General features: G+C 39.6%; 1 long non-coding RNA gene across 1 annotated transcript in view; it reads left to right on the forward strand.

Moving 5' to 3' along the window:
- Positions 1 to 207: 207 nt before the first annotated feature.
- Positions 208 to 27,608, forward strand: part of LOC120542635 — a 67,998-nt gene continuing 40,597 nt past the window's right edge. The window contains exons 1-2 of the long non-coding RNA XR_005636217.1: positions 208 to 271; positions 11,898 to 12,033. This is a non-coding gene — a long non-coding RNA (uncharacterized LOC120542635). The remainder of the gene's footprint in view (positions 272 to 11,897; positions 12,034 to 27,608) is intronic.

Raw genomic sequence — 27,608 nt, forward strand, 5'->3', positions numbered from 1 at the left:
TATTTTGCAATATAGTACAACCAACTGTGTACAGTCAAGTACATTACGTTAACTCTGTACATAAAGAAATGTAGAGTGAAATGGGCACGAAAATTAATTAAGCGAACAGCTTCCATCATATTTAATTTGAAACCAAATACATTGGGCCAAATGAAGTAAACAAGCTGTATAGATACACAGATTGGTACGCCATCAACCATGTTGGCTCTTTGTGCGCACGCATGCGTGTGTGTGCTCATTTCATGCTCATCGTCATCCTGCTTGTGCTCTGGTAAGGCAAACAAATTCCATGCTATCTTCAGTTTCATTGATTTCGTGAGTTTGAGTGTGCCTCCGTGTGTGCGTAAATGTATGTTTAAATAAATTATGACGTATCATAAAATCTACTCTTACAAAGTTTTTGAAAATCAAGAGTCTTGGTACTTGTGGCGTCGTATTTTTTTGGGCCTGGGACTGAAACCTTGATCTCTGGCGTCCAGCCCCTTGGTCTTTATTTTAATGCAAACCACCCACCATAACCCCCCACCCGACGTGAACGACTCGCGTGAGATCTGAAGGGGAGGCAATTACCCTGATATCTGCAAACATTACTGACGCCCCTGTCTGGTTTCAGGACTTGACAGAGCAAACTGCAAAAATCTCGGTTAAAACAGTTTCTACAGCGTTATCGTAGGACGCAGATCAAACAGTTTGGAACCCGTAATAAGACAAACAAGTCATTTTTTTCCAATGTTCTGAACATCGTAGAATCAGATTGCGAACGAATTCGATAGCGAATTTTGACGCCATCACCAAACTTCCATTTACATGGAAGTAAAAATGGCAATTTGTGGTATGTTCTAACCCGCATAATTATATGTCAAACTATGGACTGATTCCAACTTTATGCACAAGAATACCAAGGTAAGCGACTTCTCTCTTTAACACTGAATTGAATAACAATGTGGGAATGGACTTATTGACAGATCAACAAATGTTACTTCGCATAAGACAGATAGATAGTATAGCTGTATTTGTCCCTGGGGGAAAAGGCTCTTTAAATAAATACTGTAGATCACAAACTATGGTCCGAACACACCCAAATGACTAAAAAGGAATACAAATTTAAAATGAAATAAAACTTCTAACTTGGTAGTCCCAGTCACAGAGAGGCATTATGCAGGCTTATTGCTCTTGATATAAAGGAATCCCTGTAGTGTTTCTTGACACACCTTTGCTGAATAGTTCATTACCTAAAAGTCCTCAGTGTTAGTGTGTCAGAGTGAGGATGTTCAGCATTGTTTATAATGGCACTCAGTTTTGTCTTAATTCTCTTCTCCTCTATTACCTCCAGGGGCTCCAGAGTATGTACCATAACTAAGTCTGCCCTTTTAATTTGCTTTTTAATTCTGTGGGCCTCTCTTGGAGTGATGTTACCAACCCAGCACACCCCAGCATAGAAAATCCCACTTGCTGTCACAGAGTTGTAGAAGATGTGAAGGTTGTCACTTCCCACATTTAAAGAACACAATCTCCTAAAAAAGAAGAGCCTGCTCTGTTCTTTCTTATGTAGATCTTCTCTGTTATGAGACCAATGCAACCTGTCATTGATGTGGACCCCCTCTAAATCCACTCCTCGAATAGTGATTAGACATAGAGGCTCTTTAGTGTGGTGAAAGTCAAGAGCCAGTTCCTTGTTTTGTTAACGTTAAGTTGTAGACAATTCTTTCTGCACCTAGAAACAAGGTTATTCACTTGACTCATCTCCTGTGCCTCACCTCCCTTATCGATACACAGCATAAGTGCAGAATCATCTGAGAACTTTGGCAAGGGACATGACCTGGTGTTATTTTTATAGTCGGAGGTGTACAGGATGATCAGTAAAGGAGACAGGACTGTTCCTTGTGGTGCTCCAGTGTTGCTCACATCCACATCTGAAACACAGTCCTTGGGTCTCGCAAACTACAGTTTGCCCAGCAGATAATCCATTATCCAGGACACCATAAGCTCGCCCACCTATGTATCTCAGAGCTGACCCCTTAACAGGGATGGCTGGATGGTATTATATGTACTGGAGAATTCCAAAAACAGAATCCTCATAGTGCTACCAGCTTTGTTCAGGTAAGAATAAACCTTGTGGAACAGATAGATAATTGCATCCTCCACTTCGTTAAGCTCTGCTTGGAGGTGTTTACTCTGAGTGAGATGGGATATAATGGATAGCTGGTACTGAAAAGATCCAATCTGTAAATGTCATTGAAACCCTTTTATTTAATTATAGTCTTTTACATTTACATATAACATATTACCATTAAAGCGCTGGACAAAAAAAAAAAAAGATAAAGTGATTTTAAAACGTTTAAGTCATTCTTATGAATACAAAGAAGTGGAAGCACTGTAGTGGGAGAAAAGAAATTTTTGGTATGGGTGGGTGGATTTTTAAGTCAGAAATAATAGCACATCATTTGCAGCAGGGGGATCTATAGAGCATTAGCATTTAAAAGATCAATGCAAATATCTAACTTTGCGCTACATCATAAACACATTCCCATGGCACTTACTTCTTTGTTTTATTTGTAGGTTGACATGTTCATTAGGCATTTCAGCAAAAGTTTAGGATGTTTTAATGCTGTATGCAAAAAAAGACAATTTTGACCTAGTGGAGCACTTGTGTTCTGAAATTGGACACATGGATGAGGTATAAATTGATTTTCAAAACAGTCATACCAAGTCGGAGTGAGCATGGGTGTGTGTGTAAGTGGGCTCTGTGGTGAACTGGTACACTACTAGGTTTGGTCATGTCTTGCCTACAGTGTTGACAGGACTGGTATCAGATTCCTATGACCTGAAATTGGATAAGCAGCTTGCAAATGGATGAATGGATGGATATTTGGCAATGATAAACTTACAGCACTGTACACAGTTAAATAAAATGAAATAAGAGACTGCATAATACACAACAAAGACACAATTTATCAAAATACTTAACTTGATTATGTTAATATATCAAAAATATAATAATAAATAATATACTGAGTTAAAGCCAGCTGGCAAGGGAGAAAAAAATTGGAATAACCTTCATAAAATTACACCCTGTAGCATACTGCTTAGAACATGTAGGAGTAGACGAAAAAGCAAACATAAACTGTAAGAGCTTTAAATATGTTTACAGGCATGCTTTTCTGCTTGTTTTTTTAAAATGTTCAGATATAGCTGGAATTTTGTTTAACATTTTTCAGCCATAATTTTTTAGAATGGTTAATGTTATGTACAGTATAGAGAAAAACTGCTTGTATGTCGTGTCCATCATCAAACACTTGAATCACAGAATATAATGTTGTGATGTTTGGATCTGATTGTTTTGCCACACTAGTGGCCCGAGACGGGTATTTATTGAGAACTGATTAATGGCTACTCTTACAATGCTTCAGAGTAGTTAGTGCTGCAGATCACATCCCCATGAACCTTCACTAAAATTCATTCTGTTCTCTGTCTGTGTGTAGTTTTCATGTTGTCCTTGCGTTTAAATATGATTTCGTTTGGTGCTCCACTCTCGTCTCACAGCCAGAAATGTGTGTTTTATGTTGATGGGTAACTTTAAATTGGCCCAGAAGAGGAGAGCATACCGCTGAGAGGATTCCCTTTCACCGTGTTTGGGGCCTGCTCTTGACAAAATCAGTTCTTCCATGTCCTTTTAACTCAGTTTTATATAAACAACTTTGTAAATTGAGCAGATGAACTAAATAGGCTATGGATCTCTTTGTGTGGATAGATGCACATTTATTATGGAATTACAAGATGTTTATTCTTTTATAATAAACTAGCCAACCCGCGGTGTACCATACGCCGCATAATCAGGCCGGTTTTTAATGATTTTTAAGCACAGGGAGAAAATTAACATTTGAAAAATCGGTAATGTAGTAAATCAGCAAGAAAAGCAACATTATAACAATGCACGGAATGAACCAACACAGTAAAACAGTTTGCTATGGTGCACGTGTGTGCGTCGTAACGAAAACTCGGTTTTTAAAGACTGCTTACTTTATTGTGTTTTAACCTCAGTTGTAAAGGATTGTTTTGAGGATCCCATGGGATACCCCTCGCAAACCGTTTTACACGCTGCATATGGCGGTTCACCTCCGCGAGAAACAGTCTCTATGAACAGTCAACGTGGCTCGGAGGTGCCAGGAGTTGGTGGGCATGGGTCCTTCTGCGTGCGCCATAGGTGTCTTACTTGTCAGCGGCCCAGTGAGTCCACGCCCCTTCCGGCGTACTTTCCATGGTTGTCTTGCCTTAGTGAATTATATATATATATATATAGATGTAGGTGTGTCCTGTGATTGACTGACATCTCTTCCATGGTTTGTTCCTGCCTTGAGGCCAAGGTTGCCAAAACATGCTCTGCCACCTCATGCAACCATGTTTTGCAATAAGTAAGTTTGGCAGATTAGTAAATGGATGCAGTGACCTACACTGACTGAACAAATTCTTAGAAAACGCTACTCTAATACTGAGTACAGCCTCCTATTACTCTCAAAAAGCTTCTTCATGACATGGATTCCACAAGCTGTTGAAAACATTCTTTTGAGATTTTGGTCCATATTGACATGATTGCATCACACAATTTCTGCTGATTTGTCAGCTGCACATTCATGCTGTGAATGTCCCATCCTATCACATCCCAGAGGTGTTCTATTATATTCAGATCTGTTAGCTGAGGAGACCACTAAAGAACATTGATTTCATTGTCAAGTTCATGAAACCAGTTTGAGGTGACTTTTGCTTTGTGACATGGTGCTTTATCATGCTGGAAGTAGCAATTAGAACATGGCCATGAAGAGATGCACATGGTCAGCATCAATATTTTGATAGGCTGTGGCATTCAAGCAAAATCTGTTTGGTATTAATTGGTCTAAAGTGTGGCAAGAAAACATTCCCCACACCATTGCACCACCAGTGCCATCCTGGACTGTTGACACAATGCAGGTTGGGTACATGGATTCATTCTGTCGACCCTACCATCTGTGTGCCTCAGCAGAAATTGAAATTTACCAGACCTGTCTAAATTTTCCTTGTCTTCAGCTATCCAATTTTGGTGAACTTGTGCCCACTGTAGCCTCAGCTTTCTGTTTTTGACAGACAGGAGTGGAACCTGACATGGTCATTTGCTGTTGTTGGCCATCTACCTCAAGATTTGGCATGTTGTATAGAGTGGTTATCTGAGTTACCACAGCCTTTCTGACAGCTTGAACCAATCTGGACTACTCCCTATCAACAAGGCATTTTCATCTTTAGTACTGCCAATCACTGACTGTTATTCTTTTTGCCCTATTCTATTTAAACTCTAGACTGTTGTGCATGAAAATTCCAAGAGAACAGCAGATCCAGAAATACTCAAACCAGACCGCCAGGCACCTACAATCATGCCAAACTCAGAATCACTGAGATATATTTTTCAGAATCACTGAGGCATATTTTTTTCTCCATTCAACTGTTTGATGTGAACATTAACTAGCACCCCTGACCTGCATCTGTAGGATTACATTGTATTACACTGCTGCCATGTGGTTGGCTGAGAAAATACAGAGCATCCGGAAAGTATTCACAGAGCATCACTTTTTCCACATTTTGTTATGTTACAGCCTTATTTGAAAATTGATTAAATTCATTTTTTTCCTCAGAATTCTACGCACAACACCCCATAATGACAACATGAAAAAAGTTTACTTGAGGTTTTTACAAATTTATTATAAATAAAATAATTGAGAAAGCACATGTACATAAGTATTCACAGCCTTTGCCATGAAGCTCAAAATTGAGCTCAGGTGCATCCTGTTTCCCCTGATCATCCTTGAGATGTTTCTGCAGCTTAATTGGAGTCCACCTGTGGTAAATTCAGTTGATTGGACATGATTTGGAAAGGCACACACCTGTCTATAGAAGGTCCCACAGTTGACAGTTCATGTCAGAGCACAAACCAAGCATGAAGTCAAAGGAATTGTCTGTAGGCCTCCGAGACAGGATTGTCTTGAGTCACAAATCTGGGGTAGGTTACAGAAACAATTCTGCTGCTTTGAAGGTCCCAATGAGCACAGTGGCCTCCGTCATCCGTAAGTGGAAGAAGTTCGAAACCACCAGGATTCTTCCTAGAGCTGGCCGGCCATCTAAACTGAGCGATCGGGGGAGAAGGGCCTTAGTCAGGGAGGTGACCAAGAACCCGATGGTCACTCTGTCAGAGCTCCAGAGGTCCTCTGTGGAGAGAGGAGAACCTTCCAGAAGGACAACCATCTCTGCAGCAATCCACCAATCAGGCCTGTATGGTAGAGTGGCCAGACGGAAGCCACTACTTAGTAAAAGGCACATGGCAGCCAGCCTGGAGTTTGCCAAAAGTCAACTGAAGGACTCCCAGACCATGAGAGACAAAATTCTCTGGTCTGATGAGACAAAGATTTAACTCTTTGGTGTGAATGCCAGGTGTCATGTTTGGAGGAAACCAGGCACCGCTCATCACCAGGCCAATACCATCCCTACAGTGAAGCATAGTGGTGGCAGCATCATGCTGTGGGGATGTTTTTCAGCGGCAGGAACTGGGAGACTATTCAGGATAAAGGGAAAGATGACTGCAACAATGTACAGAGACATCCTGGATGAAAACCTGCTCCAGAGCGCTCTTGACCTCAGACTGGGGCGACTGTTCATCTTTCAGCAGGACAACATCCCTAAGCACACAGCCAAGATATCAAAGGAGTGGCTTCAGGACAACTCTGTGAATGTCCTTGAGTGGCCCAGCCAGAGCCCAGACTTGAATCCGATTGAACATCTGTGGAGAGATCTTAAAATGGCTGTGCACCGACACTTCCCATCCAACCTGATGGAGCTTGAGAGGTGCTGCAAAGAGGAATGGGCGAAACTGGCCATGGATAGGTGTGTCAAGCTTATGGCATCATATTCAAAAAGACTTGAGGCTGTAATTGCTGCCAAAGGTGCATCGACAAAGTATTGAGCTAAGGCTGTGAATACTTATGTACATGTGATTTCTCAGTTTTTTATTTTTAATTTAGAATTAATACATTTGCAAAAACCTCAAGTAAACTTTTTTTCACGTTGTCATTATGGGGTGTTGTGTGTAGAATTCTGAGGAAAAAAATGAATTTAATCAATTTTTGAATAAGGCTGTAACAACAAAATGTGGAAAAAGTGATGTGCTGTGAATACCTTCCAGATGCACTCTAATTGCATGGATAAGCAGGTATACAGCTGTTCCTGATTCTTTTTAAATGAAAACATGTATGGGACGCCCTGCAGTGGGCTGGCACCCTGCCTGGGGTTTGTTTCCTGTCTTGCGCCCTGTGTTGGCTGGGATTGGCTCCAGCAGACCCTGTAGTTAGGATATAGCGAGTTGGATAATGGATGGATAGATGGAGATGTATGGGAATAAGCAGATTTAGAAAAAAAACAAATAATGGATATATATATATATATATATATATATATTTTAGAAAATAGATTTTTTATGTTGTTTTGATAAAATGCCCAATTATCCATCATTTGTGCCCAATGATGTAGTGGGAGCTGTTGGGCACAAATGTAGGCCCCCGAGTTCAGAGCGCAGCTTTTTAGCCAGCTGAGCTATAGGAGACCTCCCCTCTCTCAGTAGTCGCCAGTCAGGCATCTGTGTTTTTTGCAGAGGGCTTTCTTGAATTTAGTGTCACGACAGGCCTGACATGTCCCGAGTTGGCTGCTACCTTGGAACTGATGCCCCTGAAATAGACTCCATCGTGCTGATGCAGAGTTTTGGGAATATTGCAGCGCTAAAATTCTAAATTAATTGAACAGTCTCTGGCTCTCATGTTTCTTGAGGGAATAAAGCAGATCCAGAAAATGGATGGAGGGATGAATATGTTTTTATTATGAAAGCAGACCTTTAATGCTGTAGCCATAACTGGGGTAGTGCTGTGTGATGGGCTGATGATTTGTCAAGTTCCCCCAGTGCTGTTGGGATAAATTAAATGAGCTCAAAAATAGATGGTTTATCTTTTTTAAAAAAAGTCAGTTTTCCAAAAAAATACATCACCAGTTTAATGTGATTGCATTCACATGTCTGAAAGCCTAAGATTGAGAGATTCAGGTTGGAAATCGTCTATAAACAATAAAACTTGCAGCTTAAGGATGTCTTCCACACTGTCACTTGATAATTAACAAACAGCTGCTGTATAGGATTTATGTGAAAAATAAAGAGACTAATTATGGGTCTGTACACACAATTTGTCAAAAATAATACACCTCTTTTTTTTCCATTTAGCGCCCACAGAGAGGAAATGTATGAGGCAGCTTAATGGCTAAGGCATTGCACTGTAAATCAAATGGATACCAGTGCCGTGCCCACTCACTGTGTGACCCTGAGCAAATTATTTTATTTTCTTTGTGAGGAGGAATGTAGAATAATTGCATCTCAATATAAATTTAAAGTGCCTTTACATGATGGTCACTATAGAATTTGCTATATAAATTAAACATTCCTAATTTGTGCTAAATGTTATATGTTCTAAATGTTATCACTGAAGCTGAGAATCAAAAATCCATAAAGTGTATCATAAAGCAATAAAGAAAGATTAAAGACAGAAATTCACTTGTGGTTGAGAGCTCAGTTGGAAAGGCAGCAGGGGTTTTAGAACACTGGTACAAATACAATGAGGACAGGCCATTCAGCCAAACATGTCTGTATGGTTATAGAAGACTGGAATTCAAGCAAGCAATTCCAAAGAGCACAATGTACAGCTTTCTTACAGCACTATCTGATCCTGGTCACAGGGTTCAAAAGTTTATCCCAATAACATAAGGTACAAGGCAGGAACAACACCAACCCTGGATGAAATGCCAGTCCATCACCGGGTATGCTTATGCACTTAGCCACACTCACCAGTTAACCTAAAAGACACATCTCTATGATACAGAAAGAAAATGGGGGAAACTAGAAAAACTGTGAGAATATGTAAACCCTACACAGACAGTGAGCAGTGTGGGTTTAAACCCAGACCTCTGAAGCTGTAAGGCAGTAATGCTAAACGCTGTGAAACCCTGTTATAAGACATGCCCATTGAAATCATTTTAATGATGGCTTTTCTCCAAAAGCTGAGAAATAACAGATGCATTACTGTCCTTAGATCTGTCACACAGGAAACTGAAAATGGAATATTCAAAGTAAATATGTGAAAGGACCACTGCCGTGGCCAAATTACCTTAATAGGTAATAAATGTGTTGACTGAAAAACAGACTGAGTAACAACATTGACATTGGGCACCTTACCTGAAAATTCTCTGTGGCATTGGTCCAATTTCACTTCAAAATGCTACAAAGAGCAAAATATAATTATGGAAATGCTATGCTCTTTGGATGTCTAATCATTTTCTTGAAATGGTAATATTTATAAACCACTAAGTGACAACATCAATTAAAAGAGAACAGTCATTAATTTATATATGTTTATATGCCAGGGTATTTTTCTAATGGTGCCTATTTATGTTCAGTAATTTTCAAAAATGAAAAAGCTGGAGAAAGTAGCATTATTTCAGATGTGAGTGACCAGGTGCAACATGCAGAGCAGAGAGTAGAAATTGAAGGGAACAAAATGAGAGGAACAATATAGAGAATGCAGGCAGTCAGTGCAGCAGCAATTTGAATAAGGTGTGTAATGACCTGGGCGGTCTGAGGTAAGGAAATGGATTCAGCACTTAGACAATGCTAGTGGCATATGGCTCTTAAAAGAACTGTTATTTCTTATGCATCAAAAACCACCATTGCAGCCCTAACATTGCTGGGTTCCGTTCTGTGCAGACCCATGCACTCTCGTCCACCTTTTCTGCCTTATTTACTGTGTGTATATTCACACTACCGGCTCCACCTCACACCTGTCACCTAGGTTCAGAAGCAACACCATAAGTCACACAACCCAGGCTACATTCACGCTACTACATTTTGATTTGAAAATTCAGACATTAGTTTTTGTCACCCCATTTCACCCATACTTCCTCAGTGTAAAGGCTCTCCAGATCTGTACAATTCTGAAAACACAAGTTCTGTGTTGGAATGTGGATGGGTGAAAACATAGATTTTCAAAAACATTGGCTGTAATCGCATCTTGATCTTCTTACATAGTCCTAACATGAACACATTTGCTCATTGCAACATCTTATTCCCTGATTGGTCATCCATATTCCAACATAGCAGACAAAGAAGAGTTGCTTTTCACAATGCTTGCTGTATTGCTTACCTGTATGCATTTAAATTGCATTTGGTACATTACAAATCTGTCCAATTGTGCAAAAGACATAACATTTACTGGTCGCTGCAGTTTTGTGATAAATCCTGTGGCCTGTAGAGTTTCAGTCTCCTCAAGTATTTTTCTGATGATGCACACATGCCCAGTATAGGAGACCTTCAAAGTCATAATATGTTTTCGGTCATTTTAGTTTGGCCAGAGACACTTTTATTAGCAATGTGAAAATGCTGGCGTGCACATAGTGTAGATTGTTTTTATTTAAAATGTATGTTTTTAAATGAAAATGTAGTCATGTAGTCATAGCCTCAGTGTGCAAATCCAGCGCCAGGATCCTTCTTGAGACTCACCAGCGCCCATGCACCCAGGCCATAGAGCTTTAGCAGCTGAGTGCCTCTGAAGTGCTCATATAAAAATGGTCTTGACATGTTCCCCTTTCCCTGCTCTTCATGGGGTTATGGCCAGTTTTTTCTTGTGGCTCCACTCCTTTCCACAGTCCATTGATAGCTGTTTTTCAGATCCAAACCATGGATGTTACAGGTGCTTCATCAAGGATTTTGTACTTGAAAGGTTCAAAGACATGTGCCTCAGACACTGACATTGTAGCTTATGAAAATATAAGAAGGGCAGATGTTTTTGAGAAACTAACCACCACATCTGTCACCAACAATCATACCACTGTCAGATGTGCTTAGATGACCAATCTTGCCCATTTTAGTGTTTAATTGAAAAACAACAAAAATCTTAATCATGTCTGCATACTGTGTTTATTGAACTTCAGCCAAGTCAAGGTGTGGAACATAGAGGACCCTATGGAGGCTCAGAATCATCCATTTAACCCTTATGAACACCTGAAAGTTTTACAATCAAAATGGTCTGTCCCTGAAAACAATTTTTAATAACTTCTGATGATGTTATGAATCATTCAGTGCCCATTATTGATTTTATGAGAAAATATGTTTAATTATTATTTCAGAAGTTTTTTGTTAGTGTGTTTCATTTTATTTTAACCTGTTTTCCCCACAAACACAGTACTTCTATCTCCAATGCTCTTAACAAATTAGAATTGCAGAACCTGTCTGTGACATGGAAGCATTGTAGCAAATGTGTTCAAAGTACACAAACTAAAACTCTACAAGAGGAAATAATTGTGGAAAAGAAACTTCTGGAAGTGTTGCAGAATTTTCAATCAAATGCTTTGGTGATGTTGAGCAACTCTGCCTCTTAGGACTTGGTGGGTTTTGCTCACCTACACAGTGGCAGGTATGCGTCATGACAAGTGGCTGAACAGAAGTGCAAAGTGGTTTAGCTTTTGATTGCAGATTTTGCATCCTTGCAAGCTGAGGCTCATCTACTTAAAATATGTGTTAGCATTCTAACAGTTGATTCTATAGTGTGTTCCAGAGTAAGGTGTCCGTGTTCATCCAATGCTAGAGCACCAATGAGCCACCTGATCACCACAGCACATTTTACACACTGAGGCAAATGTCTATTTGGAGGAATAAGCTATTTGTAAGCAGGAAGACTTATTAAAGTGTCTACTGAGTATATACTAGAAAACTATTGGCTGGAGGTGGCTCTTAAAAAGAACATTCACTATGTGCTGGCCAAACCTTTCCTTGCTCTCCTATTCTGCATTAGCTACCTGGGCTGTTTTGAAGTCTCCATCTGCTCACATGGAGTCAAAGGTACTGTGAACAGGTCCAAGCCAAGATCTTTCACAAGAGACCCTGAGGACCACATTCCAGGGATGATGGATTTTTGTGGAAAAGAGTAGGTAAGTACACTCCCCCCATCTTCTTCCATGCTGTGCACTGACTTGTTCTACTGCTGGCTTTTCTATAAAGTTACACATCTTCTGGCAGCTCACCTACTCCTTAGCAGCATTTCTCTCTGTCTGGTCCTGTCCATGGACTTTACAATACTATGTACAGTGTATATGTATTATGGCTTTGTATCTCTGTAGTGTCATGAATGGGAGCTGGATTGTGTACTTGTAGTCCAATTAAAACAATATGTACGTGTACAATTGCATGTTTGGCACAGCATAGTGGCAAAATGGCTAGACTGTAAAAACAATTCCAATATTTCCTAATAAAAAACAGAAGGTCACCAGCTGTGTTGGGGAATGCTGCTTTTAAAAGTAACTCAGTTACGTTACTCATTACTTACAAAATAAATATTGAAATATGCTATATAATTACTTATAAAATGTAATGTTATTTTATGTTACTGTTCACTTGATGGCATATAACACATGTACTTAACCTCTTCTTTACTAGCTGTCACTAGCTTTAGAGACACAGAAATGTAATTTGTAAAAATATATTAAATGAAGTAAACGCTCAGAAAAGCAATTAAAGTGGCTAAATGTCAGTATGAGGATATACCGGAGAACAGCTACAGTAGAAGTAACAACTCACACAAGCTTTGACCTGGGTTAGAGATACTTACTGTAGATCTGCTTCAAAGGTTATTCCTTTGCCTAAAAAAACAAAGATGGTGTGCCTCATTGACTACAGACAAGTGGCTCTCACTCCCATTATAATGAAGTGCTTTGAGAAACTGGTGCTGAGCCAAATTAAACCAAATATTACTGTTAGTCTGAACGCCTCCAGTTTGTTCATGGTTACAACTGGTCTACAGGGAGTGCCATATCCCTGGCGCTTCATACCATCCTGGCACATTTGGATAATTAAAAACTACAATGTCAGAGATTTGTTTAGGGATCTGAGCCTGATATTTAACACTGTGTTACTATCAAAGCTGATCACTAAAGACAACAAGTTGGAAATTAGTGCTCCCTCTGTAACTGGATCATGGACTAAATGGCAGAGTTCAGCATGTGTGATTCAGCACCATTATATCCTCTACATCAGGCGGTCATTTCAACTAATGTCTTAATTTGAAGCCAGTCCTTGCTGATAATGAGACTTGGTATTTAATTATGTGGCTTTTCATTATTCTAATATGAATCTTCATCACATTGTAGATTTATATTATCTGAGAACATTATCCATTTGTTTTGTGAACCAGAACATATTTGTACCTTTTGGTCCTTCCTTTTTCTCTTTGATTTATTTCAAAACATTTTGTTAACACAAGATACTTGCATATACACAAATTTAAATGGAACCACATCAGCCAGTTCTGGTGGCTTCTTTGCCATTTGCACCTCATTAACTGTTGGCTGGTTAAGATACCAGCCAACAATTAAAATCTAAATGTAGATATTTAAAACTAAAATATAAAATTAAGGGTTCTGAATCATACCAAGCAAGCTAAATAAAACAAAGCACAAAAGACATATTCCGTTAGCAAAAAATAAATGGGCTCTAATTAAGAAATTTTTATTACCATTCATTTAATCACGGCTAGTGGCGGAAAAATTATAAAATGGAAGGAGTATGGCTTTACCAAAACAATTATTGATGGCGAATCGATTATTCATAAAGCTTGAATTGGTGATCTGTTTTTCTGTGTTAACCTCATATTTTGTCATACTTCTTCTCAAACTAAGGTGGTGCGAGGGTAAAATGAATCGGAATGCGCTGATCAAAGTAATCGGTGTACCAGGAAATCATGCATTGACAAAAGCTCCCCTTTGCTTGTAATGCAAAGTGTGATTAAATGCATTATTTTTTAACGCGTTATGGAGCACATGCATCGAAGCTTCTCAGCTGTGCTTGTGCTAAGAAAAGGAAAGATTTTAAAAATAACGTAACACGATTGTCAATGTAACCTTTTGTAAGTAGTGCCTGGAGAATTCAGTGTGGAGAAACTCTATAGAGACAGCGTGTGTATTAACTTGTGGATTTTTCTGTGAGTATTTGGTGGCAGTCTGACGAAGTTGCTTGGAGGCGTTAGCTGCAGAGCTCAGCTCAGAGCCAAATGAGATGAATGGGAGGGGAGATGATGACGTGACTCCCCCACCCGCCTTAACTGTCAATCCCCCACAAACACAGTCTCTCGGAATTTGCATAAGCACACCCCTTCACCTACAATTTTAACTTAGTTATAAAGTGATCAAAACTCTCGTTTATATCCTGCGTCCTCTCATTAAACTTGTATCCCGCATTACCTGTGGGCATGTGAAACGCCAGCGGTAGCCTGTCTATGAACTTAATTTAAAGTTTAGGTTTACACCTTGCTTTCTTTCTGAGGTAGCAGCAGTCATGAATATGGTAGTATATGTCACTCGCTCGCTTCTTATTGTTTCGCTGCCTTCTCAATTATATAATGCATGTTTTCTTAAGCGCTTTTTGGAGGTCTTCCTGGTTTTCTATGCACTGCGTTGACAGTCAGTTCACGTGATTACGTGAGAGGCGTGATGATGTCACACGAAACTCCGCCCCCACGTCATTCCAGCTCCACTCCATTACAGTTAATGGAGAAAAATACCTTCCAGTTATGACCATTAGGCATAGAATTTCGAAATGAAACCTGCCCAACTTTTGTAAGTAAGCTGTAAGGAATGAGCCTGCCAAATTTCAGCCTTCTACCTACACGGGAAGTTGGAGAATTAGTGATGAGTCAGTGAGTGAGTGAGTGAGTGAGTGAGTGAGGGCTTTGCCTTTTATTAGTATAGATAGATAGATATGAGAACAACATATATATATATATAGAGATATATATATATATATAGATATATATATATATATATATATATATATATATATATATATATAGAGATATATATATATAGATAGATATGAGAACAACATATATGTATATATAGATAGATATGAGAACAACACTCATATCAATGACAAAACAATTACATTAACAATCATGTTACGTTATTTTTAAATTTTTCCTTTTCTTTTTCGTACCTTCTTTAACACACTACTTCTCCGCTGCGAAGCGCGGGTATTCTGCTAGTGTATGTATGTATATGTATATATATATATATATATATATATATATATATATATATATATATATATATATATTACATATTACTAGAGGATTCCACCCTGCTCACTTTGCTCACCAACCCCCCCCCAGCCTGTGCTACGTGCCAACCACTTTCCGTCTCTGCCACTCGCGTTATGAAGAGGGGGGCTGAACATTCCCCAAAGGTTCACTCCTCCGAAACTCCCTCTTAAACGGTGATACAAAGGGAAACAAATACAGTTTTTTTTTTTTACCTCTTCTTTGCTCGATCAGCTGCTGGCTTGCTGCTGCTGCTGCAGTGGCAACATGATCTGCATCCCACACGGTACTTCCAACATTTAAAAGCCTGCACAGCAGCTGTCCTACTCTTTGTCTTTTATTTCCGGCCCTGGGCGTGGTTAAATCTTTTGGCACAAAGTCTAATCTTGCGGGATGTGAGTTCTTGATATTTTTTAATTTAGAATTTAAAAATCTGAAAATCTAACAACATCATATTAAAGTTCGATAAATTCTGAAAAGAATGATGCCAAACATATATACGTAGGTTTTAAAATAAACCCGATTTAAACGTGACAAAAAATATGACATTAAAAGGTCACATAAAATCGTTGCACAAAATCGTTGCACTTTTAGGCTTAGGATTTTATATACTGTATATAGAATAGATATGTAGTAATATTATACATTGTATTGTGTGTCTTTAGTTGATATTGTATTACTATCTCTATTCTAATGAGGCATGTAAGAAAAGATTTACTTATACTATGTACACATGACAGGAAACTTGAACTGTTGCCAAATGACTCCAGTAAACCTCTAACCATCTAGACAAGTGCATAGAGCTCACCACTGGAATCTTGGATCAAAGAACAGTCAAGAAGATATAGCATGGTGCATTAGTAAGGCAGTTTCAGGGTTAGAAGAGGATGGAGATAGAGAATTAATTGAATATTGATTAGTTATGTAATGTACTACATTATTATAGGTGCTTACAAATATATAAAAGTGGGTAAGGATGCTTTAGAGGTAGCTGTAGAGTGTAGTTAACAAAATTATTTTACAGCAGTTATAGGCAGCATGTTGTAGCAGATTAGGCTTTGGACCTTGTACTTCAGACTGACAGAAGTTCAAATCCTACTACTGACACTTTGTGACCATAATTAAGTCACTTCACCTGTCTGAACTCCAACTGGAAAAACAAAAAGAAATGTAACCAATTGTATCTCTCAATTGTTGTAAGTATCCTTAGATAAAGGAGTTGGCCTAATAATAATAATAATAGAATACTTCAAGACCAGTAGGCTAATAGAGAGGTTGGAGGAATTGGCATTGGACACCAATGTGCATGAATGCATGGCCTTCCCTCATTACCTCTCATTTCCACCTACAGTTTAAAGATATGCAGTCAGAACTGCACAGGATAAACTGAATTAAACAAAATTATGAATGTTTACATTTTTAGACTGTATGAGAAGTTGCTGTGCCAGTATTGCAATTGCAGATCATATGCTTTGCTTGGGCCCTCTTTATAAAATATTTTGTTTTTAGTATAGTAATGCATCTCTTTGTGACATAACTGTTAGGTCATTCTTTTTGTTGTATATAGTTAATTACGAGCTGAACTTATACTATATAAAACATTACATAAATTATTATTATTATTAAATAATTTATTACTCCATATGGTACATTAAGTAGGTAATACAGCTAGAATCCTTCAAACATCAGAAAATTAAAATCAATATTTAAAAAAACAAGAACAGTTTAACATTTTTTCCATCTCTGAGATTTAATTGAAATTCTGCTCTTTTTCTGCAAGGATGTGCAAATTCATTGTCTCGCTGTGTGCCCTTTGCTAAAGAAAGGCAAACCAATTAAAGTCTACCTGCACACAGGAGAAACTCCATATCCCACTGTCTGATTTGATCCTTAGGGCCAGCAATCATGTACAGTAGCTCCAAGAAGAAGAAGCCCTGGCAGTCTCATCAGAGGCACTGGCTTGGTCTTTTTGTACTGCTGCCGTGAGCATAACACATAATCGACTACAGCCGTGATTTAGAGTGGCTAACACATAAACTGTTCAGATACATGAGACATCAGTATTTGTCAGCTTTTAAATGTCTTTATTTTGTTTTATTTTTATAAAATATTTTGTCCTCCTCCTAAAGGGACATATACATCTAATAATCCATTTTTTTAAACCTGATTATCCAAGAGCTTATTCCAGCAACACTGGGTTCAAGGCAAATCAGGAAGGGGCACACTTATATATACACCCACATTCACTTATGGAATGCTAATTTATATTTGTCACAAATCTTTGGGCTGTGGAAGGAAAACCAAAGTCTTTTGAGGTAAACTCCATGTAGAAATGGAAAAAATGAACAAATCCTAAATAACCAGTGACCTCTGTCTGCGGCACTATTCTTTCATGATGCCTTCTCCTTCACAAACCTAAAGGGCCAGTCTAGAGTAACTAGTAAAAAAAAAAAACATTCACATCTTTAGGTTATCAAGCTATAACTGGAGAAGTCGAAGAAATACCCATGCTGACATGGGAAAAATGAGTAAATTATAAGAAGACAGGGATCTGTCCTACCATGCTCTCTTGTGCTGTGAGGCAAAAGCACTAATCCCTGCACCAGCATGATATGTCATGTTTATTTTTATCACATTGTGTATTCAAGAAAAATAAAAATTAGGTAACTAAAAGGCTCTGTAAAACCCCAAGAATTTAACTAGAAACTGACCCAAGCTTAGTTTCATTGAAGTTTAGGGGGTAAAATTCTCTATTTTCTGTTTCATTTAACCCTTCAACAATTAAATCTTTCTAGCAACATTCCTTTTAATAATATTGGAGGCCGCCCCATCTCTTTTCCTCCATGAGCTGCACAGGGTATTTGCACACTCTATGATGAATGGATCAAGACATTGCAGTTACTTATGTTCAAATATTAAATTCCTTCCAAATCCTCTTCTTTTTCCTTTAGCTGCAGTCAGTTTTTAGGATATGTGGAGTCCCATTAACCTCCACCATTCACACCCATCACCTTTTCTCTTTTTCTTCATCTCTCTCATCTAAATCCAAACTTGTATCTCTTCTATCCACTCTACTTATTACAGCATCTCTAAACTATCCCTATTATTTTTAATTGATGTCGTGTTCTACCCAACTAGCTATCATTGTGATGGATCTGCATTTTCCAAATCCTTAAAAATTCTTCAAAAATCCTGATAACCAGAAGAAGCAATTTAAAACTGTATATCAATTATATTCTGCCCTACAAATCTGTCATCTAATGGTCCTAGACCCTAATCCTATATGTCACATTTGATTCCTTAGTACTCTGGAAACTTTGTCCACTTGTTCTGGGGCTATCCCCATGTGGCTTCTCTTTGATTTAATATTGCTGAGTCCACCTATTCAGTTCAATGAACTTCATGTCTTTAAAAGGCATGGTCATGACAATCAGAAAAAGACCACAGTATGATACAATCATGATGATGTCACTGACATAACACTAAAATAGTATAATCATTATCCATACTAATCACAAGTAAAAAAAAAAAAAGATTACCAAAATGAAAACTAGAGGTCCATTAATGTGGTAACTACAGCATTACCTATCTGACAGATCATTTTGTGTATCACAGTCTGAGTTTCTGTTTTCTGCTTGGAAGCTTTCCACAGGTGTGACTCAAGGGTCAGAATCAGATCCTTTTCTCTTTCTACATTCTTTCCCAAGACACCTTTGCTTAATCTCATGGTTTCTTTGGTCACCTATATACCAGTGAAACGATGATTGGCATTTCATTCTCTTCGGTTCTCAGTTATACGGTCATATCTGCAACTGCCTCTCTACCGTCTCATCATGGACCAATAAACATCAAACTGATATCTTGTATTTGCCTTCTGCTTCTCTATCCACAGATCTTTCCTTAAGCATTGACCCTGAAGATGTCATGTTCTTATTATTGGTGACTTTTAGCAATCTTGGTGTGAATCTTGACTATTTCCTTTAATTCCACCAAAATATTTCTTCCCTGACTTATCCTTACTTTTTCTTTTTTAATAACAATCACATGAGTAGAATCTTCCTCAGCACCTATAACAATCAGCTTCTTGTTCAGCTTTTTGATCTCTCTTTTCTTAACTGCCTCCTTACAGAGATCCCAGCAACTGCCCACAATACATCAGCTTGGTGTTCTCTGTTCCCTCTTTCACCCAGACCACCAAAACAGCTTCCCTCACTCCACTCCATGCTGGTACATCTTTGAGAACTTTCAACACTATTCTGACTGAGTAAAATATTACTGTTATTTTTAATACCATTGTAGTAGAAGAACTAAAAACATTGGAAAATCTATTATCAATAATATTTTTCACAACATACATCACTGGAAATACTTCTGAAATACATTAAAAATCATAATGCAAATCTGAAGTTAATATAGTCACAACAGCTCAAATCTGTAAATCTGTTGTTAAATTAAACCAGCAATCATTTACCTAGAGTTATGCATCAATGCTTCCCTCAAAACATAATATGCTGTAATCACTTAATTACCATAAATTCATGACTCATCTCTGTTAAGCCAGTCAATTCCCTTCTTTTAATTTCCTCCTCTTATAACAACTCCTACATCATATAAAAAATTGTATTTGTTTTGGTTGTTTTTTAATTGCCTTGTGCGGTTTTGGTTTAATTATTAAATATTTTAATGAGTGATGAAAAAAGAGGGAGAAAATAAGTGTTGGGGACCTGCCAGTAACCCATTTAATTGAAACAAAAAGTGTGGGAAAAATAAAACAAAAGTATCAGTCTAGTAAATGTAGAGATTCTTTAGTGCCTCTTTATTCAGGCTTCTAGGTACACTTTCAATTAAGGAGCTCCTTCCTCTTCTTTCTTGGGTTTGTGTTTGAATGGCATCTTCCAGTAACATCATTAATTCTGCATGAAATGGAATAGATAGATAGATAGATAGATAGATAGCTTGATTTAGGATGAAAGTATAAAATAGTGGAGAATTCCTCAGAAAAGGTTGTGGGACCCTTGGGGTCACCCTGTTTAATGTCTGGACAGGACTTAGTTGTCCCCCAGTGGGTGGCTTCTCAATGCTACAGAGGAAGAAAGAAATAAATCAGTTAGCGTGGGCACACCTTTTTGCCCGGGAGTGGAGCAGAGTCTTGTGGGGGATCCTCATGCGTCCATGTGTGACTTTAAATATATATATATAATATATATATATATGCTTCATAACCATTGACCTTTGCATCTTCACCTTCCATTTCATACCTGACTGTAGATGTCAAATGTCATCACATCTGATTTTTCTTATCCAGGACACGACCCTGTCTTTAGTTATCAGTTAGTTCTGGTTAGTTCTGCTGTTCAGCCTGTCAATAATTTCTGCTCAATCCTTCGTTTGTATAAAGCACACTGCAGAGCATGTAAGTTAGCATAATACTAATATCATCAACAAATGAAAAAATTATCGACAGATTAAAAAACACAGGTTGGCTAATTTCCTTTTTTCTATAATGTCACCAAATTTCATTCAAATCCATCAAGGTATTTTTGAGATTTTGGGGGTACTTAGTTTTTCTGTTGTGGTGGGGTGTACATGTACAGTAAATATTGATATATTGAAATATCATTCCTTAGTAGATACCTACTGTCCTAGATGTACTATCCTGCCAAATTTCAGCTTTTTAACTGAGTGTTTGTGTTAATGAGTTTGTGAGTGAATGACTCAGTCAACTTTGCATTACATGCTGTACATGATACATAAGGTGAGTTGGTGGCCCTGTTTAATGTCCAGTTTGGTTGGTTGAAATAATGACATTTCTTTGCAATTTGAACTCTCTAGAGACTTCTGTCCTTCTTGAGGGCTTCTTCCAGAATGACAAAGGTTGAGGTTGTTTAAACAGAGACATGGAATTAGAAAGGGTGGAACAACTATTATCCTGGTGCAAGTGACATCATTGGCCCACCAGACAGTTCACTTCCTTTCTAAAGCAAATGAAAACAGGGTTCATGGTGGTGCTATATATTAAAATTGTTCCCTGTAATATCAGTCAACCCTGTATGTATAAGACTTGCTTCTGACTGTACATACTATATATATATATATATATATATATATATATGTATATATATATATATATATATATATATATATATATGTATGTATATATATATATATATATATGTATATATATATATGTATATGTATATATATATGTATATATATGTATGTATATATATATATATGTATATATATATATATATATGTATATATATATATGTATATATATATATATGTATATATATATGTATTGTCAGAGATGTGCGGGGACACTGCCGGCCGGACGCCTGGACAGTCCCCAATGGGGACAATACTTCTCCTCGCCACGAGAGGGCAGCCGCCTGGTCTATTTGGGGGCCACGGAGACAGAGCTGGGATGCCCGTGAGAGGACGTGGCCACCGCCAGGGGGCGCCTGGTCAGTTGGGGAGTCCTGGATGGCAACATTTCCGCCACACCAGGAAGTGCTCCCGGAAACAGTTCTAAGACGACCCGGAGTGCTTCCAGGGGCTTTCCTGACACTTCCGCCACACCAGGAAGTGACGTCAAGGGGAGCACCTGGGACTCATCCGGGTCCTGATAAAAGGAGCCGCCTCCTTCCAGACGGAGAGCCAGAGTTGGGAGGAAGGAGACGAAGCTTGTGAGGAGGAGGAGGAGGTCCAAGAGAAAGAGAGAGAGAGAGAGAGCAAGAGCGAAGAAGAAGAAGAAAGAAGAAGAAAGGAAAGAGTTAATGAGAGAAGGCATTGTGGTGTAGTAAATAAAGGAGCCTGTTTCATACATCCTGGTGTCGGTCTGTCTGTGTTGGGGGTACGGATTCCGCAATGGCGCCCGAACAGGGACTAACCCCCTGCTAAAAGGGGGGGACCCCGTCTTTATAAATATTTTGTGGAGCCAACCCCGCACAGCAGACGGCGCACTACGCCGCGACACGCAAGCCTGCGCTGACGCCTCTGTAAACCACGCCAGACGGGCGTCTCTGTTATGGGGAAGAAAAGGGGCAACCGGGCCCTGAAGGTAGCGACGCCTCTACCCGGCGTCGTCGTTGCGGCTGCACGGGACGGCGGGGCGGCGGAAGAAGCCGTCCAGCGACAGCGGATTCGAGAAGACGGGATTCGGGAGGTAAGTCTCGCGTCGGAGAGTGATACGCTTGGCGGGACTTACCCTGCGGTCGCCTGGTCATGTTTTTTAGCAGGGGACTGCCCGAATCCGCGTCTGTGGCCGAAGCATGCCGACCCGTGGTCTGACAGCGAGACGGCGACGGAGGCGAAGAGGAGCCGTTCTCGACTGCAGAATGGCTGCAGGGCGGAAGCTGCCCGGAAGTCTCTTCCCCGAAGACGTCTGCTCATAGGGTGGAGGGAGCGTTGGAAGACCGGAAGTTCCTCCCCAAAACAAGTACGGGATTGGACGGTGTGTGTTGTGTCCCCGCCGGTGAGTACAAGAAGGCGGGACCAACGAACGTCAATCCTGGGACACCCGAAGACCCAACGGAGCATGCGCAGGAGCTCCACGGCTCCCAGCCGGCAGGTGAGTCAGAGAAACGTACGACTTCAGTGCCGGCTGGCTTAAGTGACTTGTTATTGGCTGTACAGGAGTTAGAGAAAGTCTTTCGTCCTGTACAGCCTCTTTTGCAGGTATTACAGAACCTGACGAGTGTACTCAAGACGCTGGAGGAGACTACGGACGCGCCCCTGAGAGCCGTACTGGGGTGGTTAACGCGGCGCGAGCGGGATTCTCCAGTAAGTCTGATGCGTCGGTACAGGTAAGTGACACGGTACCGAACAGGATTATGGAATCCTTAGCGAAAAGAACCTGGATGTAACGGAAGGGATTCAAGTAGCAAGGGTTCCGACAGTAGACCGGGGGACGAGTACTGAGACCGCAGTACAAGCAGAGTCGGGGCGGTGCCGGCTTGTGTGTCGGCACCCAGACCACCCGGCGCCAAGAAGCGGCGGTGCTCGGAGCCCGATCGAGAGGGGTGCAAACGGCAAGGGGTCCCGCTTTAATTCATAAGGGGATCCAAGCTGTTGCGGCACCCCAGAGCAACGGGAGGCCCCGGAGAAAAATGGAGGGGTCTCCGGACAGGGCAAAAAGAGTGAGCAAGAGCTCGTGTGCGAGAGAGATCTCCGAGGCAATGGAGGGCTGCCCCGAGCCAACCTGAACGGATACCGGCACGGGCGTTCCCGTCCTGTTTTCAGGCCCGGAGAACACCTGAATTACAAGGTGCGCCGGTGTTACAGGTGCCATGGAGCTGGGCATTTGTGGAGGCGTTGTCCATATGCCCCGAGCAGAAATGCCATTAGGCGGCGTCGGGACGACGTCTCCGCACCTGTGTCTTCTTTTTCAGGTCTAGACCATGGAAGATGGTACGCCGGGACGAAATGGGAAACTGTTGACCCTCGCGGGACGGGCCGCTTTGCCGGATGGGCTTCAGCTGGTGAGGGGGCAGTGTCAGAGATGTACGGGACACTGCCCGGCCGGGACGCCTGGACAGTCCCCAATGGGGACAATACTTCTCCTCGGCCACGAGAGGGCAGCCGCCCGGGTCTATTTGGGGCCACGGAGACAGAGCTGGGATGCCCGTGAGAGGACGTGGCCACCGCCAGGCGCCGGTCAGTTGGGGAGTCCTGGATGGCAACATTTCCGCCACACCAGGAAGTGCTCCCGAAACAGTTCTAAGGCGACCGGAGTGCTTCCAGGGGCTTTCCTGACACTTCCGCCACACCAGGAAGTGGCGTCAAGGGAGCACCTGGGACTCATCCGGTCCTGATAAAAGGAGCCGCCTCCTTCCAGACGGAGAGCCAGAGTTGGGAGGAAGGAGACGAAGCTTGTGAGGAGGAGGAGGAGGTCCAAGAGAAAGAGAAAGAGAAAGAGCAAGAGCGAAAGAAGAAGAGAAAGAAGAAGAAAGGAAAGAGTTAATGAGAGAAGGCATTGTGGTGTAGTAAATAAAGGAGCCTGTTTCATACATCCTGGTGTCGGTCTGTCTGTGTTGGGGGTACGGATTCCACAGTATATATATATATATGTATATATATATATATATATATGTATATATATATATATATGTGTGTATGTATATATATATATGTGTATATATATATATATATGTATATATGTATATATATATATATATGTATATATATATATATATATATATATATATATATATATATATATATATATATATATATATATATATATATATATGTGTATATATGTATATATATATATGTATATATGTATATATATGTATATATATATATATATATATATATATATGTATATATATATATATATATATATATATATATGTGTATATATGTGTATATATATATATATATGTATATATGTGTATATATATATATATATATATGTGTATATATGTATATATATATATATATATATATATGTGTATATATATATATATATATATATATGTGTATATATGTATATATATATATATGTGTATATATGTATATATATATGTGTATATATGTATATATATGTATATATATATCCTATCCAGGCAAGGGTCATCAGGCAGCTGTTGCCTATTCCAGCTATCATTGAGTACAAGGCAGGAACAACACCTGGCCACCTGTACAAGGTGTCAGTCCATGAATGTACAGTATATTTATACTGTATGCTCTTTAGAACAAATTCTGACCCTATTATCTACATGTTTTTGAAGGATTCTTGCTAATTATTATTTTCAAACATTTCTGACATTGTAATCATCCAATTTTGGTTATCACTTGCCCAACTTAGAATAATCGTTCAGTTCCATGTGAGTAACAATAGAAGCATGGTTGTCTTTTGTTGTTGTAGCCAATTATCTTCAAGGTCTGACTCATTGTGCATTCAGAGATGCCCTTCTGCATACCAATGTTACACAGAGCTGTTACTTTAGTATCGGTGGCCTTTCTGTCAGCTTACATAAGTCTGGCCATTCTCCTCTGATCTATCTCATTGCCAAGGTGTTTTCGCCGACAGAATTCCTGCTAAATAGAAGTTTTTTTGTTTATCATATCATTATCTGCAAGCTCAAAAGAATGTAGTATATGAATATCTCAAGAGGTCAGGTGTTTCAGAGATTTTGGATCCTCCATATCTAGCACCACCAGTTATATCACAATTAAAGTCACTTAGATCAGCCATTTTGCTCATTTTAATGTTTGGCCCAGAAACTTCTAATCCTCTTGACTGTATCTGCAGTCTACACCATTTCAAGGAGCAAACTATTTGTGTGGAGGAGCAGGTGGACTTACGTTAACAAAATAGCCACTGAGAAACAATAAATTATTTTAAATTGATATTTTTACACAGCTCTTTCTCTTTTACCATCCACTGATCACCCTAAAGGTACAAGGAAGACCACTAAAAAGGGGTTAATAATTACAGATGCCTGTACTCTTCTTTTATGAATGGAGTGTGAGCACAATGGCACACTTAATAAGGAAGCCCAGCAAAATTTCTACCTAGGAGGAGTTTATACAGTATCTACACATTTGTTGACACTCTTTAAATGTTTAAATGACTCAGGGTTTAAACCTGCATGGTTCCTCAGAGCAAATAGCAGTAGAATGGCAGCCATTTTCTGAGATGTAGCAGGAATTTCTGAAAGCCCAGGTGGAGAAGTTTGCTCCTGGTCTAAAAGAAATTTAAGTTAACACTTTCAAATTAAAGTCAAGGTGGATGTAGATACTTTTTGGCAGGACTAAGAACAAGGCAGCAACCAGCCTTGGAGAGAGCACCAGACTGTTGAGAAATTCACTCAGGTGGTAGCCCTCTAAGCTACATGGCTTTCCAAAGACCGCTGGGTTTAGAGTGGCGAGTACAACTAGCTTAGTCACTTAAGCTAAACTCCTTCCTTTGTACTGACTTTGAGGATTTCTTTTTTTTTTTGCTCTGCATACTTCCACATTCACAGCCAGTAAATTTACAGTCATCAATTATTCCTGTCTGTATGTTTTTAGGTTTTGAAAAAACAACTGAATTCACTAGAGGAAATCCCAAGCATATACACTGAGAACGTGCAAACTCCAAATAGAATAGAAAATGTCATGTGTTGGATTCAAACCCAGGAGGCTGAATCCATGAGGCAGCAGTGCTAAACACTGGGATGCTGTGCTGTCTTAGCTATAAAAAAATCAATATTGGGATATATAAATGGCTCAATAGAGATTTTCTGCAGCATTTACTGGGTTAGACTCAGGAATTTTAGGTCAAGAATTCCAATCTCTTTGTTGCTTAATACTGGCAGAATCTTAGAAAGAACCAGTAGATAGACCTGAGGAGAATACAGCCCCTGAATAAAAAGTATTCCATTGACATAAGGCCACCATAACCTTGGAAAGTCAATAATTCCATTTCACTTGTAGGTTCTCAGAACCCTGGAAAAAAAAATATATAAATGTGAATATATTCCCTGTGCATTTGCTGTTACAGACCGATTAACAGGGCAGTGCTAAATAAGTCACTAGCATAAATTCGTCAAGGGATCAGGTTACCATGGTAACAATGTGGTCAAAAGAAGTAGCATCAGAGGGAAATGAAAAGTAGTCAGAAAATAGGCAAGCAGCATGGCATCCTAACAAGTTAAACAACCGTTTCTTTTCTGCATTACCACTGAAGCTCTACAAGCCCTGGATGTGTAACACGGGAGCTCAGTGGTTAGAGGATTTGTATCCTGGCCCATCTGCACTAAACACCTTTTCCCAGTGTCTGCATGGGTACTCCAGTTTTCCTCTCACATCGCAAAGATGTGCATTTAATTGGTGACTCTCACTTTGCCTGTATGAGTAAGGGTGAGGAGCAAAATAGCTGGTTATTTGGCACTGCTGCCTCATGAATATGGCATCCTGGGTTCAAATTTCATATTTGGTCTTGTTTGTGTGGCATGTACATGTTCTGTAAATGTTACAATTCAAAGACATGCAGGTTAGGTTAACTGGTAACACAACAACAACATTTATTTCTTATAGGACATTTCATGCATGAAGTATAGCTCAAAGCGCCTTCCAATAAAAATAGCTAAACATAGTTACAAAAACAAAGTACAAACTAAAAGCCAGCAGTCTTAAGTGAGTGAGGGCCTCTATGTCTATGTCCTGCAATGAGTGGCCATCCTGTCCATGTTTTTTTCCCCTGCTTGAACTCAGTGCTGCTAAGATAGTCTGAGGAAATGCCCCACTGGATAGTGATTTAAAACAACTTTACTCCTTTTTTAATTAAGCGTGTTGGAAGGCATCCATAGGAAAATTTTAACTGCTCAAAGGCTGATCTTAAAAGATATTCTCATTTCTGTTTCATTCATGAATCAACTTTGTCCTTAGGAAAGTTAAAACTGAAATTTGGTTTGAAAAGCATGT

This window comes from Polypterus senegalus, chromosome 13, assembly GCF_016835505.1.
Source record: "Polypterus senegalus isolate Bchr_013 chromosome 13, ASM1683550v1, whole genome shotgun sequence".
Classification (NCBI taxonomy): domain Eukaryota; kingdom Metazoa; phylum Chordata; class Cladistia; order Polypteriformes; family Polypteridae; genus Polypterus; species Polypterus senegalus.